Genomic DNA, 14,149 nt, shown 5'->3' with positions numbered 1-14,149 from the left:
TAGCCCTCTTATTCATCAGACTCTAGTTATGGCAGCTTTCTTCATGAAGGAAATAAATAAATTAGAATAATTCAGTTGTCCCACTTAGTTCAGTTTGGGAATCTTCTTCATTATATTTTTTTAATATCCATGGAAACTGAGGTGAAAACCCTTTTCCTCCTCCCTAGTGCACTACTGACATTATTAACATTGACCTGAATTATAACTATTAGGTTCTCATTGAAATGAAATGTCTGCCTTGGGGTTTAAATTCTATGGGGCACATCAAGCTCCAGTTAAAGACTTCTAATAAGAAAAGGAGATTTGATGTTAAAACATCTTCAGATAATTTCTGAAGAATGTTATTTATAACTTTATTTATTTATTTTACTTTCACTACAAAATAATTTATTACAACACGGCTTCAGCAAGAGACACCTATGTACAAGCACAGAGCACTCCTGACTACCCTACTGAGGGACTCTTTTTTTCCCCCCTTGCCTTGCGTACCTCTTCTATCAAATCTTTCAGATACTGGATCTCCTTGGCCAGAGAACCTGCCTTCTCTTTCAGAGCCTCATTCTTCTTTTCTAGCTCTTTACACTCACAGTGAGAGCCTCCTGTTCCACCCTCTTCTTCTGGCGGTACCTGGTGGCTGCTGTCTTGTTTTGCTCCATTTTTTTCAACTTTTTATCCAGCTTCTCATCTTTTACTTTTGGTATTACCATCTAATCCCCAGGAGGGTCATAAGGTTTGGGGTGGTTAGAGCCACCAGGGACACCTGGAGATGGCAGGCTGACATCAGGAGAGCCCAGGTAGGACTCTGGACTCATACAGATGCCACTGTCCTTATCTGAAGGGGTATCTTCCTCCTTTACACACTGAGGGATCATGGTACCATAAACAGTAGAATCTCCTTCAGAGATATCCACTTACTGCCTAGCTCTAAGCTAAAGGAATGATCTTGAGTGGAAGAAAGGACCCCTGGGGAAAGGGAAAGAGGTTGCAAGAATGTGAAGTGAGGCCTGGGGGAGATAGCTCAGTTGGTAAAGTGCTTACCTTACAAACACAGGGCCCTGGATTTGATCCCCAGCACCAAAAAATGTGAAGGGGGCAACTTGGTCTGCTTTTGTTAAACTTTTTGGGAGATGGCCAATTAGATTCACTATGGGGAGCGGGGAGCTCCTTATTAGTCTCCTGGACTAGGCAGGTAAAGAGATCACATGTGTCATCTAACGTGGCCAAAAGCTCACGTGGCATGGTTTCCAGGTCATCTGTACTCAACAGGGCATCAAAGTCAAACTCCTTCAGATCCATTTTCTCCAACATCCAATCTGTCTCGGAGAAGGCATCCTCCTTACCAGTGTCTGAGGCATCGACCAACCCATCCACAGGCAGCCATTGGGAGGAGCCCACCTTAGCCTTGTCGCCGGGAGAACCCATGAGGTTGGAAGTGCTTGGCCCCCTCCAGGTAGTCATCTAAGAGACCTAGGCTTTCTTCAGCCCCCAAACCCGACTGGTCAAAGGGGGACATTAAGTCCCCAGCCAACACCTCGCTGCTCAGGAAGCTCATCTCGGTCATGTTGTGGGGCTTTGCTGGAATCGAGGAATGTGCTTAATTCGAAGGTGTCTCTGTCGGTTACAGCAACGCTGCTGCTGGATGGCGGGAAAAGCTCCATGGCTTAAGCTGTCGAGGGTTGCCTCTGCAGAGTCTGGAGTCTGGTGCTGCTGCCCCCGCTGCAAAGGCCAATGCTGCCGCTGCCGCAGGCACTGCTGCCACCAATACACCACGGTGGCCGCGCACCCTGCGCGGGGAGGAGGGAAGGCGCTCACTCAGTCTCCACTCTACATTTACTGGCGGACGGAACAGAAATGCTACTTATAACTTTAGAGCATTAATTTTAGTCTGATTTGAAGAAGAGCCTAGATCTGTCTATCGTTTTCTGCTAGGGAGAGGTCCTTGAGGACAAGGAATCATTCATGTTGATATATGGCACATTTCTGAGGCCATAATTGGTTCTCAATAAATGTTGGTTAAAGAAAAATGAGGGAAAGGACATGTTGAGAATGAAAGAACAAGGTAAAGCCATTCTGAATTTTTTCCTCCTCCTCCTCCTTTGATGATAGCAAGAGTCACCTTGTTTGCTGTGTGTCAGGGACTGTGTCAAGTCCCTCTTATGCAACATCCCTTTTCATTCTCACAGTCCTATCAGTCATTTATTTTTTCCCATCAAGTAGATGAGGGCCCAAGATCATTTAGTATCCAAAGTTACCTGACTCAGACATGACATTTCTGAGATCTCAAATTATTTCTCTCTGCATGTTTGTAACCACTCTGCTACCTTTCCAAATGAGCTAATATTTCTTGTCCATTTCATGCAAACAATTGGGCCAAGTATTAGAAAATATTTCATGCAGTCTTATCTCAATTGGTTTGCTACACTACCCCACTGGTTCTTGAGTAGAGCAATTACTGAGCTGAAATTAAAGATATATGAATATATAGGATTTATAGAATAATGTCTGGCTAACCCTAAAGAGTTAAACAGAATTAAAAGTTTTCAGTATTAAATTCAGTGCAGGGAAGTGTTAGCATGTTATAAGGAAATTCCCTTCCTTTGAGCCACTGGGTTTTTGCCAAGGCTGCAGGGTAGATGCTACATTAGTGGAAGATGAATTTGATCCAGTAAGACATCTTCTCAATCCTTGTGTAAGATTAGTCTGAGTAGCAATCACTTGGTAACAATTTGGAATGGAGTTTGTTAGAAAAACATAGCTTTGTCTGGGTTGAGCCTAGAAATGGGTGACAGATGTTAATGATGAGCGACTGAACAGATGTTTGGGGGAGAATTACAAAAAGGGTTTCTATCACACAGGATCTAAACCTTAACCTTTCTGGCTGATGCTGAAAGGAGAGCTTGTTTGTGAAACATGTTCTTACAAAACTGTTTGGTGGATTGTGACAAAGATGAATGACCGGATACTATAATTTAAATTTGAGAAATAAGGTAAATGGAAGTCCTTGTTTGTGTGCGTGTGTATATGTGTTTTCTTTGACAAGGGTCAGTGCCTTATTAAAGAATGGGAAGACCAAACAATTCATTCTATTCTGCCTTCCTAATTTTTTCCACACCTCCCTCCCCACAAATGGAAGGAGTGAGCAATATTTGATTCCATACCTTAAGGCTCAACAGAATTATTAAAATACCATCACTATACCCTTCCCCAAATGTCTGCTATGTAACTACATTTGGAAAAGAGAAAGATTTTTTGTGCAAATGTAATCAGTAGTTTTAATTGGGCTCTTTGAGACTTAAAAGTTTTAAGGAGATGGAAAAAGATCCCTCTTCCAATGTAAATAAGAAACCAAGGAAGAATGTACGAGCTATACATCTATTGCCACAAACTATTCCCAGTTCACAGAAAGATGAATGGTGGTGTGTCTTACCAATTATTGTGATACTTCCCAACAATTTGCCTTAAACAAATGCTAAACAAATTGATCAGAGGCATTTGTTAGTTCATCTGTGTATATAAGTCATATTAACATAAATATGACCCTGTGCTAACTATAGCTATGTCTACATATTAATACCAAACATCTGGTTAAAAAAGGTAAATGCAGTTAAAATTCAGATAATTTCAGTTTGGTGTTATAGTATTAATAAATGACATTGAATTTATGATAGACATTGACATGTGTAATAGCACTACATGCCACTACAATAACCCTACAAAATGAATTTAATGTTACCATTTAATGGATAAGAAAGCAGAAGCCCAGAGAAGTTAAATGGATTGCCCAAAGTCACGCATACGAGCAGGTAGCAGGACCAGTATTTATACTCTGCTCTGGGATATTAAAAATTCCTCTCTCTTTTATTATGCCAGACAATCCTTGGTAAAGCAGACATTCAACTCTTCAATTAAATCCTTATATATAACTGTATATCAAAATGGAATCTGACTTAAGACCATGTTCTCAAATTCAGAATGTGAAGTCTTACTTTAGTATGGTTCAAAGAGGATTGTTGAAAGGAGAGGGGAAATACTAGAGTCTTTCTCTTGCATTGTACTGATGAACCCACGTTAGGAAGATGGTGACAAATGAGTTGCATGTCAGCTTTGAGCAGGGTAGTGTACTACAAGTTGTGATGGTTAAAAAGATAAATGAGTTACTTGGAACACACGGGAAAGGTTAGGCATGTAAAAAAAGAGTGATGAGGCAGAATGGCATATAGCCAGGGGTGTGAGAGTTCAAGGGAGAGAGACTTTTAGCTGTGGTGATTAGGCAAGGCTGCATGGAAGAGATGCCATTTGTATTGTGAGCTTGGAGTTCAAGGTGTCCAGGAAAGCTTAGTTTTTTTTCTTTCAGCCTATTTCAAATCCCCTTCTCCTTCCTATTATTACCAAACTTCTCAAAAAATAATCAAGATGTTCTGCCTTCATTTCTTTATTATTTGCTAATCCTTCAATCCATGATTCTGGCTTAAGTCCTTTGACTAGGACTGCTAGTCGACTTCCAATATCTGTTCTCTCTCTGATCTTTAGGGAGAGAGTCCTTAATTTTTCTCTGGGCATATGGTCACATGTAATAAAACCTACATTTGCCAGTCTCTTATAGCAAGGCATGGAAAGGATAAATAATGGCAAATGAATTGATTTGAAGTGATTATACAACTTCTGGGTTATATCCTTATTATAGTTTGGATCTGGAATGTCCCCTAAATGCTCATGTGTTAAAGGTTTGATCCCCAATGCAGCTTTGTTCAGAGATGGAGCTTTTGGTAAGTCTTTGGATCATGAGGGATTTGACCTCAGTGATTAATCCACTGATGGATTAATAAGATAATGGCATTTTGGGGAGGTGGTGGAAATGTTAGGACGTGGGGTCTAGTTGGACAAAATAGGTCACTGGGAGTGTGCCCTGAAAGGGTATTTCTTGTTCCCTGCCTTCTGCATGCATGTGTGCTTGTTCTCTCCTTTCCCACCACCCTTCTCTCTCTCTCTCTCTCTTCCTTCCTGGTTGCCTGAACAACAGATTTTCTCTACCATGCCCTTCCTCCATGATGTTCTGCTTCAGAAAGCAGCAGAACTCTGTGTTAGTCATTTTTCATAGATGGGAAAAAAAATACCAGTCAAGAACCAGAACAACTTAGAGAAGGAGAAGTTTATTTTGGCTCATGGTTTCAGAGATTCAGTCCATGGTTGGCTAACTTCATTGCTCTGGGCCCTAGTGAAGCAGAACATCATGTTGGAGGAAAGCTGCTCAGCTCATGAGACAGAGAGAGAGAGAGAGAGAGAGAGAAAGAGAGAGAGAGAGAGAGAGAGAGAGAGAGAGAGAGAGAGAGAGAGAGAGAGAGAGAGAGAGAGCAGGTAAAGAGAGAGAGAGAGCCAGGGAAAAGATATAACCCCCAAGGCACAGCCCCAGTGACCTACTTTGTCCACCTATGCCCCACCTGCCTACAGTTACCACCCAGTACTGCATTCAAACGACTAATTCACCAAATGGATTACTTTACTGATGAGGTTATCTCTCATAATCTTATTTTACTTCTGAACATTCCTGCATTGCCTAACACATGAACTTTTGGGGGACCCCTTCATATGTAAACCATAACAAGCCAACTGGATGTGGATAGAAACCTGTGAAACCATGGGCCAAAATAAACCTTTCTTCCTCTAAGTTATTTTTCTCTGATATTTGTCACAGCAATGAAAAGCTGATCAACACAATTCTTAGGGAGAAGGGGTATTCCTTTACTTTTCCCTGCTTCCTGTTGAAAGAAATATGGCATGGCATTGGTGAGCCATCTTGGTCTATGTAGATGAAAGTATCACTCTAGGGATGGAGGGGCAAAAAGAAAAAGGGAGCTGGCCCCTGACACTGGGAGACTGCCATACTTTTTCTAGAACAATCATTCTCATGTTAGTAAATAAGACAGCATCAGAAAAGATTGTGAAAAAATTTCAAGTGATTCTTGGGTGTTCTGAGTAACTTACCCAAGTCAGGTTATCTCTACTATTCATTGTCTTTGAACTTTTTTACCACTCTGTGAATTGTAGGTAGCTGATAGTAGTGTGAATAATTGTTTCTTTTCCATACACAAATTCTGTCCAGTTGGAGTCAATTGATTCCTTGACCTCCTCTCCCCAACTCTGCCATCTCCCTCGGCCCTTTGGAAAAGACAGTTTCATATCTAACTATAAGTTTATTCCATCATTCCGAGTTTTTCTATGTAAGTGGGACACTGAATTCTCCTTTGAACTGGTAGTAACACTTTACTGATGGCTTCATTGGTTAGGGAGTTTAAATCTTTGATATGTATTCATTTTATATTTTTATGGGAGTCAAGACTGATCATTTACTTAAAAAAATGACTCTTTAACAAGAAGAATAAACTTATATCTTACATAATACATTGCTATTGTAGGTCTTTGTTATAATGCTCAAATCTGTATCTTATCTAGATAGCTCCTATCATCCTACTTTAATTATTTCATTGCAGGTCAGTAGTGACTCTTAATTACCAAACCAAACATCTTTTCAAAGTCAACATTCACCCCCAATGTCAGACAAAGTAGAACAGTGTTTTTTCTAACTGTGGGTCACAACCCATCAGTGGGTCATAGAACCAATTTAGTGAACCACAATAAGCATTGATAGAAAATATCAGTGTATCACATAGGCTTGGATGTAGTTCAGTGGTAAAATGTTTGACCCCAAGCACCGCCAAAAAACAAAATCAAACATCCCCTGTCACACACACAAAGTGCATCACACATGGTAAGTATAATTTATGAAGTTTTGGATTCAGATATATATATGTATTAGTTTCTTAGAGTTTCTGTAATGAATTATCACAAACTGGGTGACTGAGAATATCAGAAATGCATTGTTTCACAGTTCTGGAGGCCAGAAATCTGAAATCAAGGTGACAGCTCTTCAAAATTTCTAGGGGAAAATCCTTCCTCAATTCTTTCAGTTTCTGGTGGTTCCTGGTGTTTCTTGACTTGTGTTATCATAATTTCTGTTTTTATCTATGCATTGCCTTCTCTCTGTCCTTTTCTGTGTCTTATAAAGATACTGTCATTGGATTTAGGGCTTGCCCTAACCAAATGGTATCATATCTTAATGTTTACCTAAATTATGTTCACAAAATCCCTGTTTTCAAATAAAGCCACATTCCATTGTTCAGGATGGACATGAATTTGGGGAATGTAATTCAAACTACTATGTATTTTTTTTATTGATTACTATGTAAAATATTTTTCAGATCATGAGAAGTCTAAAAAGTTTAAAGGTCAAGACTACAAGACTCCCACTGCTTTTTCTAATCTGATTCCCCTTTTTGGCAATAATAATAGTAATAATTAATTAGTATAAAATTTCTCCAAATAACTTTATATACAATGAATAATTTTCATCTCATAACAGTTTAATAGGCGAGATTAAATAATATTGCTGTTTTAAAGATTATCATACAGCCAGAAAGCGAAGAAGCCAGAATTTAACCCTAAGCCCATGATTTCCCACAGCATCATGTTTCTTTGGAACTCTCATCTTCGTGGCTTCCATATTACTGCATTGATTATATGCAGATATATGGCTCCATATTACTGCATGGATGTCTCTAACTTGGCTTTGTTTTCTGGCTTCTGCTTAGAGTGGAGAAGACCTACTTCTATCTGTAGGCAGAATGGAAGGAACCAGTGGGCAGCAGGATTGAAGAGAGTCAAAGGAATGGGAGGAAGTAATAAAATGAGGCTCCAAAGAAATGACCAAGGGCCCAGGAGGTGGAATTCTCCTTAGGAAAGAGAATTGATACCTCTTCCTCTGAAACATTTAGTTATTTTAATGGGGCAAATAGTGGTAGCAGCAGAACCAGAGAATTCCTTTTCCTTTAGTTGTATTAGGTCTCCATTTCGGGTCAGGAGCCTTGATGTGAAAGGCCTGCTTCGCCATGTGGATAAGCTGCTTCATTTTATAAGTCCAGCACAAGATCACAGGAAGTAGTGCAAAATGTTTGATGACTGAAGAAAAAAATTGAGAAAACACAACAAAGACAAGTGGAAAGAAAAATCCAACACCCAGAGGCCTTCCTCTTCATCACCTCATCAGCTGAGGTGACGACTCCCAGAGAAATGGAGAATAGGTCAGGAATCCATGACAGTTGTATTCCTCCGCCCAGAGGGGCTTTCAACAGTCACAGGAGTTGGACGATTACAAACCGTTATCTTCCCAGATGATTAATGGGGTATCCTGTGGGAAGCTTCCACGGCTCATTTCTTCAAATCAGGACCTTTAAATAAGAATGCATTGTTGTAGGGGCAATAAAACCATCAGAATGTGGCTCTGGCTTCTTTCCATCTTATTAGACTTGAGGTAATTATCCAGGTAATTCAGGAAAAATAAACTGCCATTGCCTGAATTACTCAGATAATTACCTCCATGTTCCACTTCGGTCCAGAGCCAGCTGTAAATGTCTCACAGGCCTCAGCCTGATAAATGAAAACAGGCTTCACAATTGAGGAGCCAGGCTGAAACCAGGGAGGAAGTTCAGCTCAAACAATTTGAGAACCTGGGTGTTTCAAACCAAGCTCTGCTCTGCACTGCCTGTTTACTCCTTACTAGTCACTTTGCCTCCCTGAATGGAATGGCACACTGAGAATGACAACCTGTAAATTGCTAGGTGGTATAATTTAAGCAATGATTATTAATAATATTTTTTTCATTGGTGATACCAACAACAGATATCAATTTTTGTTCTGGCATAAAGCTATATAAAAAATTTATGCTTTATGCTGAGATGTGAAATTCTAGGGCAATGTTTCTTAACATTGGCTGCATATTTGATCCATCTGGGGAGCTTTTAAAAAATAAGAGGATTTTTCCAGGTCCCATCCCAGACCAATTAAAGTTGAATCTCCGTGCAGTGCAGTTCCTGATATTGCTGCTTTAAAAAACAAAACAAAACAAAACAAAAACTTGTTAAATGAATTTTTTCAATTTATTGCTTGTTGTATTGACTCTGAAAATTCGTATTTTTATAAAAAATAACAGCAAACTTTCCACATGATTCTAATGGATAAAGCCATTGCACATCAGAAAAAGACACACAGTGGGAAGGGAGATTTTGTCACTGAAGTATCATATCCAGGATTTAACATGTCTGATGGACAGACATGTCTCAGAGTGTCAGGTGAAGCTATCTTACTGTTCAGCCTATTTCTTCAGAGTTCCAGGAAGAAGAGGCCTGCTACTGTTTGAATGTTTGTGTCTCTCCCAAATTCATGTTGAAACAAGCCCCTAATGAACAGTATTAAGAGGTGGAACCTTTAGAAAGTGATTAGGCCATGAAGTTCTGTCTCATGAATGGAATGAACGCACTTATAAAGAGCTAGGGGGATAAGTTCAGCCCCTTTCTTATCCCTTCCTTCTCTTCAACAGCACAGCTGTTGTCCCCTAGAGGAAGCAACACAAAGGTGCTGTTTTGGAAGCAGAGATCAGGGTCTTAACAGACTCCAAACCGGCTGGCATCTTGATCTTGGACTTTCAAAAGGCAAAACTGTGAGAAATAAATCTGTTCTTTATAAATTATCCAGGCTTAGGTATTTTTTTTAATAGCAAAAGGAATGGACTCAGCACCCAAACTGCCCCAATCTCTAAGTCCCAGACATCCCTGGTCTAAGGGAGGAACTTGCTGTACCTGCCTGTGACATCGACTACTCCTGTATAAAAAGGTTGGTGACTAGCAGTGCCTACTCTCCACACCAAGTTGTTTGAGTAACCAACTGCCTGTCAAAGGTCACTGAACCTCTACTAGTTAAAATAAGATATGGGCAGAAAGTATCACTTCCACTTTCTTTTAATTCTTTAAAACTTCACCTCCCAAGGATTAGGGCCAGGCCCATCTCCTCCATGAGTTACCAGGTCTTTCCAAGGTGCATTAGTACCTCACATCAACATTCATTAAAAATAATGAGACAGTAACTGCAAAAAGACGTTACTTCATCCTGGCAGCAAGCATTTCCCAAGTGCAAACCTGCCATCTGCTAGGCAGTATGAGGAGCTAGAAAACTCGTCCTTCTGAAGTAATTCATTTGGATCCTCTGACTTTGAAGCATCTGGTTGGTAACTGTGCTGTCAACATGAAGCTACCTTCTCAGTTTCAAACAGTCCAGTGTTGGAGCCTGAGGATAGAATTCCTGTGGTCTAGACACAGACGCCTGCTACTAGGACTTACAGATGGACTCTCCTTTAAGTCTTGAGAGTCATAGCTCAGAAATGATAGAGCAATCTCTCAACAGTCTCTCAGGAATGATCAACAACTCTCAGAGTACAACAGAACATCTGTTTCCTGTGAGTAACTCCACCAAGCCGAGACTGCCTTCTTCGTGCACGTGTTACTCCTGTTAGAGTTTTATAATATGTGAATTCAAAGCAGCATTTCTTTTGCCCCTGACAAGCCTTTCAAAGGGTGAAGTGCTTGGATTTACAGTGATTCTCCCAGAGGATTTTCTCCCAGTTGTTGAAATATGGAAAGCAACAAGTGTCCACAATCCATTACAAGACAATGCAATGAGTATTCCTTGCAGAACATTCTCCACACTAGAAAAGCACACTATGGCATGGGTCTTTTCTTTCTCTTAAAAAATAGTCCAGTCTTTTAAAAGTCCCATAACTACAGAAAGTCCTAAAGGGTCCTTCAAGGCCCTGTACAAATGTCATTTCCTTTGAAAAGGTGTTCAGCGTTCTTCTAGGCAGAAGTCACATGGCATCTATGGCAGCTTCATCTTCCTACTTACTTGATGCTCAGCAGAGTGTAGTACACGTACTGTTTTGTTGTTCAGTGTGTATGGCTGCATCACATGCACCCCACTCCCACTCCCAATGTATTGATCTGTTAGTTCCTGAAGACAAGGATTATGTATGTGCATAGAAAACATTACATGTGTGCAGAATTGAATATGATTATTGAGACAATTTTGATTTTTTAATAGTGGGTATCAGAGCTATATAACTTTTTAAGATGCTTCCAAAAAGGTACGTTCCAAGTGCTCACAGGAATATTTTCTGAATCTTCTCATCTATTTTCTTATATCCACCTCTGGTGCCATGAAATTTCCCCCCTAAAATAGCACTAAGTTTTCTTCTGGGGATTTCATGTTTGTTTTCTTCCTATTTTCATGTCCCCTTCTGGTTGTTTCCTTCCCATTGACCCTTTCACATCTTGGGCAGAGCCAACACTTGATTGTAATTCACGACTAACCCAGGCTGACACTGAACTTTATCTCAGCTACCTAGGCCCCCTGCTATGTGGCTCCCTTCTGATGCTGCTGCATTTGGAGGAAGCCTCCAGGATGATTCTTAGGGCAGCCTAACAAGGATGAGAACAGTTTTGGAGTTAGTCACACAGATTTGAAATCCACCTTGAATTTTACTAAGCAGTAATCTTGGATAAGTTATTTAACTTTATTAAAGTTCAATTTCTTCAACTACAAATAGTGTAATAATAGTAACTACCTTTGCAGCAATCCCAAGGTTTGAATACTTGCTCAGTGTCAGACCTGGTTAAAACTTGTAATCTTCACAAGAGAATTGTTATAGGGCGTGTTCTCTGTGAAGCGAATTTGCACTCAGGAAGTTCGTTGAGGAGTGCTTTTGGATTACCACCTGTGAAGGAGGGTAAAGGAAGCAGGACTAGGCAGAGGGAGGAGCTGGGCTGCTGTGCAGTCTTAACAAAGGCTTCAGCCAGCCTCACAGGACAGTTTGAAGCTGGGATGGTACTTCAGAGATGGGAAGTGGGATACCAGACCTTCATATTCCTCCCTCCAACCATGAGGCTGTCCTCTCCCAGAAGCAAATGTGACCTGGCATGAGACAGCTTTCTGCAGCTGAAGGCAATTTTGGGAGAGGGCTAACAACTATGAGATGACATTCCCCAAAGCATGTATTGCACAAATTAAGTAACATATAAAACACTCAGCACAATGCCTCCAAATAATAATCAGAATGTTAGCTGTGTCTTCCTCCTCTCCTTCCTGCTTATCCACCACCATCTATCCTATACCTGTCATCTTATCAGCAAGAACATAATAAATTGGTCTGCTTGTAGAGAAGCCAATGGATCTGTTTTCTGAAATCTTCTCTTAAAACAATCTATTACCTCTTAGCAGTATGAAAAACCTAATGCACAGGACAATGGGAAAGATTCTTAAGGAGTGTGTTAGAGTTCCCCAGAAAAATAAAACCAATGGGACACTTACACACACAGAGTTTCATGGAAATGGTTTATGTGACTATGAAGGCTGGCAAGTCCAAAATTTGTAGGATAAGGCAGCAGGCTAGAGACCCAGAGAGCTGATATTCTCGAGTTTGAGGACTATCTCTGCCTGAATTCCTTCTTGTTGAAGGGAGATCAGTCTGTCCTGTTAGGCTGTCAACTGATACAATTAAGTCCACCGTATTATGGATGGCAAATTGTTTGGTTACTGATTTTGTTAATCTCAATCAAAAACATCCTCAAAGAAACATACAAATAATATTTGACTAACTCTCTGGGTACTGTGACCCAGCCATGTTAATATATAAAATTAATCATTAGTAAAGTGAATAGGAGATTCACTCCTATTTTATAGAATCAGAATATTAGATGAAGAGCATTGTATGTGTGTAAGCATCATTCAGTTACAATGCTGGGAAAGAGTTGCAGATTTTTGTAGTTTTTTTTTTGCTAGTTTTGTCTGTAAAATGTTTGAGATCAAATAGTTAAGTCAGTAATCTTTTTTAATTAAAAATGAAAATTTTCATACTGGGGATTGAACCTAGGGGAGCTTTTCCCCTGAACTACACCCCCAGTCCTTTCTTTTCTTTATTTTTTGAAACAGGATCTTGCTAAGCTTCTGAGGCTGACCTCAAACTTGCCATCCTCTAGCCTTAGCCTTCCAAGTTTCTGGGATTACAGACATGTACCACCACATCTGGCAACAGAGAAATTGAATTGCTCTTGAATAGTATATGGCAGGATGCTGAACAAGAAGTTATTTCCTAATCAGAACACAAACATGATAGTAGAATTAAATATACTAAAATATTTGCTTTATTGGGATATAAACATAGTATCCTGTGAGCACAGGAGAAGCACCCAAGTTTGGGGAACAGGGGAATACCTTCCTGAGAGGAAAGATTTTGAACTGATACTTAAAAGATGTTGGCTGGAAGGATGTCAAGTTTGGAAGAAGCCATAACACCATTCAAGATCATAGAAATGTGAAAGACACAATTCATGTTCAGTTATTCTGGATGGGTAGAGTAAGATGTGAAGGTGTACAGGGAGTGTTGAGACATGAGCAGGTTGAAGAGACAGTGGCCATATCTTGGAGGCTTATTGTCAGAAAAAGGAACATGGAGATTGTTCCATGAGTAATGAAGTTTTGAGCAGGAAAATGAAATGATGAAATATGAGTTTAAGAATAAATTGTAGGTACTGTGAAGGGTAAGAACTGATAATTGTTATAGTCAAGGAGAGAAATGATGAGGGGATTAAACAGTATTAGGATGAATGAAAACAGAACACTATGCATTTCAAAAATTTCGGGGGCAATACAAAAGTAATAAGGATAGTGATTTATTTGCTATAGCCATAAGAGGAAAATAAATCATATGGGCTGACTCCAGGGTTTCTGTCTCAAGAATTTGGGTAAATAGTGATGCACATCACAAAACTAAGGAACATAAGATGAGAATCAAGGTGGGGTAGAAAAGGGAGACAAGAAAAGTTGATTCAGTTCTGGGGTGCTAAATTTAAGGTGAGTGGAGAGCACACAGATTATTAAAATTCATAAATATGTGGAAATTGAACAATGCATTCCTAAACAACCAAAAGAGTTAAAGGAAAAAACGCAAGGGAAATTAGAAACATTTTGAGATGAATTAAAATGAAATCACAACATACCAAAATATATGAGAAACACTAAAGCAATGCTTAGAGATAAACTGTAACTACAGACAACTAGGTTAAAAATAGAAGCAAGCAACACTTAAGAGCAATAAGTTCTGTCTTCTATCACACAGTATGGTTACTATTATTAACAATAATATATTGTACTTTTCAAAATAGCTGGAATAGGGAATTCTGAGTGGTCTCATCACAAAGAGGTGATAAAT

The 14,149-nt window shown here is 39.7% G+C and overlaps 1 long non-coding RNA gene and 1 pseudogene across 5 annotated transcripts in view; one reads left to right on the top strand and one right to left on the bottom strand.

Moving 5' to 3' along the window:
- The window catches only part of LOC306640906, a 59,911-nt gene that overhangs the window by 24,328 nt on the left and 21,434 nt on the right, over positions 1-14,149 (top strand). For 2 of the 4 annotated variants that reach the window (XR_013757946.1, XR_013757947.1), the window contains exon 3: positions 1,625-6,668. The exons of the other annotated variants lie outside the window; for them this stretch is intronic. This is a non-coding gene — a long non-coding RNA (uncharacterized lncRNA). Of the gene's footprint in view, positions 1-1,624; positions 6,669-14,149 lie in introns of those variants that run through there. 4 annotated transcript variants of the gene reach the window in all.
- LOC306640903 (cyclic AMP-dependent transcription factor ATF-4-like) lies at positions 430-1,629 on the bottom strand (annotated as a pseudogene). Its single transcript has 2 exons — positions 1,076-1,629; positions 430-1,017 (listed from the first exon to the last, which is right to left on the bottom strand). The product of its transcript is annotated as a cyclic AMP-dependent transcription factor ATF-4-like (transcript).

Source organism: Sciurus vulgaris (assembly GCF_902686455.1).
Source record: "Sciurus vulgaris genome assembly, chromosome: 11".
In the NCBI taxonomy this organism is placed as follows: domain Eukaryota; kingdom Metazoa; phylum Chordata; class Mammalia; order Rodentia; family Sciuridae; genus Sciurus; species Sciurus vulgaris.
Note: the sequence above shows the minus strand (reverse complement) of the source record. Positions and strands in the feature narration are given on the sequence as shown.